The following is an 8,265-nucleotide window of genomic DNA, read 5'->3' as shown; positions in this document are numbered from 1 at the left end:
AATCATGATGTACAGAAATTCTCTCTGCTTCCTGTAACCTTTCCCTTTGCATGTCTAAACTTCAGAATGCCTGTGTGTTGCCTGCAGCCTGTTTGACTCCCCGGGATCTATGCGTTCATTCTTTAATACATGCCTTCATATAGTGTGGAGCAGAGACGTCACTTACTAGTGGCTGAATCTGTAGGAGGAGATGCAGAGGTTCAGCATTGAATTCACACATGATTAAAGGGACACTATTGTCACCATGTGCTCAGCAAGGGTTAATTCAGACTGACACATAGTAATAACAAGCAATACATAGCATAACAAGGCACAGAAACAAAATAAATAAAACACAGACTCAGAAGTGTGCTGAAAAGGTCATAGTCTTTTATTTAGTTTACAAATAATACAAACATCACTTATTAACTTTATAACCAAACATCTCCGGTTTTTAAACCCCCAGAGAATTAACCAAACATCTCCGGTCTTTAAACCCCCAGAGATTTAACACATAACTCACCAGTGTTCTGCCCTATTAGCCAGAACTTAAATTAAATGATAACGAAACTCAGCTAGTCCACCCACCCCCCTTTAAATTAGGCAGGTGACCTCTAACCCCAATAAAAGACCACAATTGAATATAGGGAGGGAGGGCAGGGAAAAACAGCTCCACAGTAGGGTAATTTCTTCTTTCTTCTGGCGCCAAAACTTACCTCAGGTTGCCTTAAATACAATTTTTTTCCCGCTTCCGAGTACCCTTGCGGACAAGCGCTCCAATCAGAGCACCGTCCGCGCGGACCCATGTCTGGATAGCTCACGAGGGCACTGCAAAGGCCGTTGCTGAATGCCCTCGCAGCCACAGTTATTCGAGCCTCAACCTGACCCCTGAATAACCCCGCAACGCACATGTGTACCTAGTTGATGGACTAGGTACATTCTGAACAACTACAGCTTATTGAATTTGTTCTGGTGAGTAGAATCATTATCTTCAGGCTTTTTGCTGTAAACACGGTCTTTTCAGAGAAAATGCAGTGTTTACATTACAGCCTAGGGATAACTTCACTGGTCACTCCTCAGATGGCTGTTAGAGATCCTTCCTGGGTCATGGCTGCCTAAAATGCATCCAAACATTCTGTGTCTCCTCCCTCTGCATTCAGACACTGAACCTTCCTCATAGCGATTCATTGATTCAATTCATCTCTATGAGGAGATGCTGATTGGCCAGGGCTGTGTTTGATTCATGCTGGCTCTGCCCCTGATCTGCCTTGTCAGTCTCAGCCAATCCTATGGAGAAGCACTGTGATTGGATCAGGCCACCATTTTTGATTATGTTACTAGACAGGTTGCTATTGTGAGGCAAACAGCATACAGAGCCACAGCTTCAGGCTTGAATACAAGTAAGATTTTGCTATATTTATGGAGGCATGAGGGATCCAGGGGGGCGAGATGGTGGTTTTTACACTATAGGATCAGGAATACATGTTTGGGTTACTGACCCTATAGTGTTCCTTTAAGATGGTTTGAATCATTTTAGATTGATGCATCCCAACTTTTGAAAGAGCAACCCACCGTGATTGATCAAAACTCTTTACTGTCTCTTGTGTGCTACTTGAAACTTTTTTGGGGAACATGTATGAACACAATCTGTTCCTCCACAAAAAAATGCCTTGTATGTAACTGCAGGTGCATGATAGATGTACGTCCATTGTTTGTAGTCCACCTCTTTCAGGCTGTATTCTACCCTATCTTTCATACTGTCTATTGTGTAATTTGGGCTTTATCGGTCCATCAGGCTACAATTAATCAGGCTTTCTAAACCAGCCCTGTTGACATTACCTTACATTGTTTAATCTAGCATGAAAGCCTTATCTCACCTGTGTTAGCCTTGTCTGACCGTGATCATTTATTCTACCTACACCTTGATTGTTGCCACTTCAAGGTTTATCCTACTAGTAACAATGTACTGGTTTATGAATAGAGATCATTTTATTATAATGTAATATAATAAAGACAAAACAAATACCCAAATTAAAGTGATACCCAAATCGCATGATTAGACACTGTTGATAAATTCCAGTATACTTGGAAAATATAATATAATATTATAAAATATAATTTTTATGGACATTATCAAATATTACAGGTTTTTAAAATGAAAAGTTGTTTTACCTAAACTGTGTACTTTGTCTTTAATAGCTGTAAACTGACAATGACAAGTTGTTAGAAATGGAACATGTTGATTCTCATATAATGTTTCATTAATAAATTGACTTCTTACCAAGATACACAAATAAGATGGTTAGACTTTACAGTGATACTATAGTGCCAGGAATACAAAGCTGTATTCCTGGCAACATAACTCCCTCTGCCTCACCCCTCCCTCGCGCCCCCCATCCCGATAAATATAGGGTTAAAAACCCTGAGGCTGGGTTGACGTTCCGTCCCCTTTGGCGTCCCGCGACAAGTGGGTGCTAATGCGCATCTGCGCACACATTAGATCTCCCCAAAGTAAAACATTGAATCAATGCTTTCCTTTAGGGAAAAATCTGATGCTGAACCAAAGGTCTTTCTGGATGCAAGAAGTACTTCCAGTGGCTGTCTGGGAGACAATTCAGTACTAAAGGCAATAGAGGCATTTTACCCAAACCACTTCAATGAGCTGAAGTGGTCTGGGTGCCTATAGTAGAATTTGAGTATAGAAAATAATCCAGGCACTCCAACGAATTCCAAACAAGGCAGTTTTATTGGAACCATTGATTTTTGTCTCCTGTTATCCCATTTATGGAGACACCAGAGACAAGTTTCAAGCAAACACAACACAAGCATGTTATTAAATTTGCTTGCGCTGTGACGAACACATACGGGCCCTTTTTCTACTGCTAGAGCTCTTCAGCAGAGCTCTGCACATGGTCTGCCCTGGAAGAGCATTGAACCAACATGCTCACTTTGAGATGGAGTGTGTTTGTCATTGGGGATGACAAAACACACCCTATCTGGCCCAGCCCCCTTTTCATGGGGCCGCTGTGATTAAAAAAATGCCTGGGCCAAATATTTTCCCCAGTCTGGCCCTGGGTTGTTATTCTGTTTTACTGATAGTACAAGTATATACTTTAATCTTTAATCTGCTGTATATTATTATAGTGGATTATGAAGTTTTTTGTATGTCTATATTTATTGATATTGAATAAAAGTTTTTAAAAGACAAAACGTTATTGCTTCCAAGACAATCCATAATTTTTATTGTATTCTCAATTATTTATATATTTTAAATACAGAAACTGACTATATAACACTATGCAAACAAAGGGTGTGGAGCAGTGCTAAACAACTGAGCAACAAGATAGGAGAGGCAGCACACCAAACGACACAAAGGTCTAAAAATGCCAACTCACATATGTTAGAGCTATAACCAGCTCTGGATAAAACAGCATTTTTGTATCATGTCCCCACTTGCAGGATACCCCTCAGGCAGTAGTTCACAGCAGAATGACGATGAGGTTAAAATAAACTTTGAATTCCCAACAAGTTTCACTTTTGTGAATAACCTTTAGTCAGTTTAACAGACGAGGTTAATAACTTAAAACATCTTTGTTAACATTTTTTTTGCCAGGGACCCAAATTATGCTTATACATTAGTTTGACAACTCATTATTCAACTGTAAAATCAGCTCAGTGACCCACTTAGCAATTCTAATAAAATATTTAACGGAATAAGTTCTGCTTTGGACTTTTTCCAGGGTCAAAGTGGCTCCCCCATATACTGCAATAAACAATATATTACCAACAGTTGTCTGGGATATGATATGCTTTTTTCTAAATGTTGAAATTGTATGGGGACCAGATCTAAGAACCATTAAAGTAAGTATTAAGAATTCAAACTGAATTCAAAGTACATTTCCAACTCTTCATGAATAATAGCCACGGTTGTGGTAGTATGTGATAAAAAATATTGCATTGAAAAATGTATACAATGTGTGAGATGTAAAACTGATAAAGATTTTGTTTTACACAGCTTCTTTTAGGATGTATGTGTTATACATGTATGCAGCATTTTCTGTTTGACAGCTGTCAGAGTGATACATCTGTAAAATACACAAAGATTAAACAGCCAATAGAAAATACATGGGAATATATTTCCTAACAGATGTTAACAAGTGAGATTAGCAAAGCTTTCATCTATGCACTCGATGTGATTAGAGAATTGATCTACATCACTAAACAACAGTGTCTCCTACAAAGTGTGAGTATTCAAAGGGCTCAAGCGAGCCCCGGATAAGCCCAGAAATGCATAAAATAGAATGGAAAACAAGTAACAGGCACATTGAAGCAAACCTTAGTAATAGCAAGATTATTAGTACTGTTCCTATTCCAATATTTAAAGGGATCCTGGTCATCAGTGTCTGAAAGTAGTGCCGATTCAAAAACCCTTATTGTACTTACCCGATTCCATTGCTGAGGGAGATCCGCCTCCTTTGACATCATCGAACGGAGTGCGCTAATGCGCATGCGCTGTGAGTGCCGCAAATCATAAGGCCCTCCCCATAGGAAAGCATTGCTGCAATGCTTTACTATGGGGATTTTACCGACACTGGATGCCCACATGCGGAGCGACCAAAAGTCGCCTAACTATTAAAGTTCTCTAAAAGTAATCTAACAAGGGATGGTTTTTGTCATAGTAAATTCAGTCAAACAGAAGAATTCATAAATCCTGTGTGTTGCTGAAAAAATTATGGTTAGGGAGCAAACAAAGCAACAGAATGAAAAAAAAAATGACCTGGCAGATTTAGCAAATTGCTCTACATTTGTTGAAATTAGATGTGACAATGATGGTAACACTTTGATAAATATCCCTCATTGTTTTTGATTCTCCTGTTCCAGTCCAATGTCTATATTGGCTGTGCTGGACTGAATTTAAATGGCATACACTGCTAAATATTTAGCATATATTTAAAAGAAAAGATAATTATTGATGTTTTATTATATGGTGTAGCTCCACTTAGATTTATACACTTATATCCCCTTCAAGGAGTGTTTGATGTAAATCCACTTTATGCAAGTGTTATAATTAAAGTTGATTTGATTACACTATTACTATCTGTCGAAGTATTAAAAGCATTCAGTTTAGCTCTATGTATGGTAACAAATAGTGGGAATATTATGATGGAGATAATACAGTCGGACCTCAGTTTACAAACGCCTCGGTTAACATAATTTTCAGTTTACAAATGAAAATCCATTGAAAATAATGTCTCGGTTTACACATTTTTTTCGCAATACAAAGCAAGTTTCCCCAGGATGCATTGCACCTGGGAGGTTTATAGCACCGCCCCCTGCATGCTGGAGCCTGTGGGTAGCACGTGGCATCGAGTGTGGAGGTGTTGAAGTGTCTTTTGCATCGAGTTTTGGAGCCATTCTGGAAATTGTTTGCAGTTATTTTGGGACTTTTTGGTGCATTTCTCAAGCTGTGGAAAGGTAGGGAGCTGAGCTTTGTCGTTTGCATGCCTTTTATTGTGTGTTCTGCATTATGGGTTGGTTTCCATGCCAGCTCATTTTGACTTTTTTCTGACCTCCAGAATGGATTAATAGGTTTTCAATGCATTTCTATGGGAAATCGCATTTTGGTTTACAAATTCTTCGCAATAAGAAACGTCCCGGAGAACGCATTAAATTCGTAAACTGAGGTACCACTGTATATGCATTTACATGCTAACTAAATAATAATATGACCACTATTAAAAAAGGAAGAAAAAAAATAAAAACAAATATTTATCTGTGTGCCCAGTCACAATTTAAATAATGCGAATACAGGGAGATTGGAGCCTGATCCTCACTTTGTAAAAAAATTAAAAATGTTAAATGTGGTCTACTGCAAATTATGTTGTCACTGCTGTACAATACTGACACCTAAGGACATGTTTAATATTAGAAAAGTGAGTATAATCTTACTATTTCCACTTCTAGCATATGAAAGCCGTATATCTTATTTTAATATAGTAGTAGTTTTACAATGCAAGCAGTAGCACAAGCTCTGTTATTGGGGTAACCCTAGAAGTAACTTACTAATAAATCACTTTGGTTTGATTTGATGCGTGCACCTGTTACAGATGTGAAAGCATTTAAGACAGAAGTGTTGATATTTGTACAAACGTATCCATCATTGTTGGATAGAAGTGATAATATTTGTATGGGATCTGAGGCTTAAAGGGTTACACCAAGCAAAATGATTCAGTTAAAACCGGCTTTGGCTAGAGTAACCCTCACAAAATAAATAAAGAAAAACATTTTTGGTATATTTGTATATTTAACCCCTTATTTAGCAGTTTTTCAAAATTCTTGACGTTGGGACCAAGGCTTTTTTTACATTTCTGCGGTGTTTGTGTTTAGCTGTAATTTTCCTCTTACTCATTTACTGTACCCACACATATTATATACTGTTTTTCTCGCCATTAAATGGTCTTTCTAAAGATACCATTATTTTCATCATATCATGTAATTTACTATAAAAAAATATGATGCCAAAATTGAAAAAAAACACTTTTTCGAACTTTGACCCCCAAAATCTGTTACGCATCTACAACTGCCAAAAAACACCCGTGCTAAATAGTTTCTACATTTTGTCCTGAGTTTAGAAATGCCCAATGTTAGAATGTTCTTAACTTTTTTTTTAAGTTATAGGGCTATACGCACTTTGCTATTTCCAAACCAATTTTTTTCAAAATTAACACAAGTTACATTGTAACACTGATATCTGTCAGGAATCCCCGAATAACCCTTCACATGTATATATATATATATATTTTTTTATTTATATTTTATTGGAGTTTTATATACAATAAAACACTTTTCCAATATATGATTCTCAATATCACAACACTGTTGTGCCTTCTCGTATGGGTTGCGACATTCAATGCATCACATAGATCATAACGGTGAACAAACATATATACATCAAGCATTTCAGTAAACTTTATATAACTTGGAAAGGTGACGCTAATTTCGTCGGGATTATCAGGAGGGACAGACCTCTGTGCATTATGTATGCTGGTGTTAGTCGTGTGTGAGGTAACTGCAGGCTATGGGCCCTATGTGTAGGAATGATTGCGCTGTAAAGCTACTTGTCACTATAAGGTAGGTAAGGTGAGCAAAGTCCCCTATATCGGAGCTAGGCGCTTTATCTCCCCTCTCCTGCGTTGGTTATGTTCTCCTGGTGTCGGTTTTCGCAGACTTTGGGCAGAGGCTCTAGAAGTGCCCTGATCGCTTGTTTCCATTAGCTGTGTGATCTGCTGTGGTGGCGCAGGCTCTGGAGGAAGGCTTCTGGGTCACCTGTGGAATCCAGCGTGTTCACCACATTGTCGCCTGGGACCTCTAGTGTTCCGTCCATCCCCCATCGGTATTTAATTTTTGCATCTCGCAGGCGTTTTGCAATTGGGGCCAGCTTCCTTTTCTCTGTCAGTACTGCGAATGGTAGGTCTGCGTATATCGTAATCGAGTTGCCCTCAAAGTTGATGTTGCCAGTGTCTCTGGAGTATGTCATAATAGCAGACCTTGCAGCCACGTCAGATGTTACTGCTATGAGGTCTCTGGGTGCCTCCGCGGGAGCCGATGCCAATTTGCGTATCCTGAAAGCTGACACCAGCAGCTGGTTGTTCTCCCCTCTCTTTAGGCCCATGGCTGTTATCATTCGTTGCAGGAAGGGTAGTAGCTCTGGTCCCCCGACATGCTCAGGAACCCCTCTAACTCGGACATTGCGGCGCCTGTGCCTGGACTCCTGTACGGTCACCATTCGGGTAAGTTTCTGGATCTGGGTGGTCATTTTCTCCAGCTGATCGTGGGTGGCCTGGGTTCGAGTGTCTCGTGCCGCCTCCCTTGACTCAAGATCAGTTACTCTGGTTGTGAGCTTACCCAGATCCGCTTGGGCTTCTTTGAGGTCTGCTTTCCACACCTTCCTGAAGTCTTGTAGGAGGTTTCTGATATCACCCCGTGTCGCCGGTAGTGAGTCCCCCTCTGCCTCTGATTCCGAGTGCATGCTGCTTTCCGATGTGGAGGCCCGTTCCTCCTGCTCGTCCCTAGATTCCATTGAGGCCTCTTCATCGCTCTGTGCCTCCGGCGCCATCTTAGGTGGCGCGCGCGGAGTCGGCCTCGCAAACGAAAGCCTAATGTCTGGTATTTTCGAGGTATCTGGCTCTTTGTTTTTTTTATTTTTTCGCCCCATGATTGACTCTGGGTGTGGGGCCGTGGGGTGACAAAGTTTGGGAGCGAAATTGTTGCTGTAAGGTCACTTTT

Source organism: Pelobates fuscus, chromosome 3 (assembly GCF_036172605.1).
Source record: "Pelobates fuscus isolate aPelFus1 chromosome 3, aPelFus1.pri, whole genome shotgun sequence".
In the NCBI taxonomy this organism is placed as follows: Eukaryota; Metazoa; Chordata; class Amphibia; order Anura; family Pelobatidae; genus Pelobates; species Pelobates fuscus.
This window is presented reverse-complemented; position numbering follows the sequence as displayed.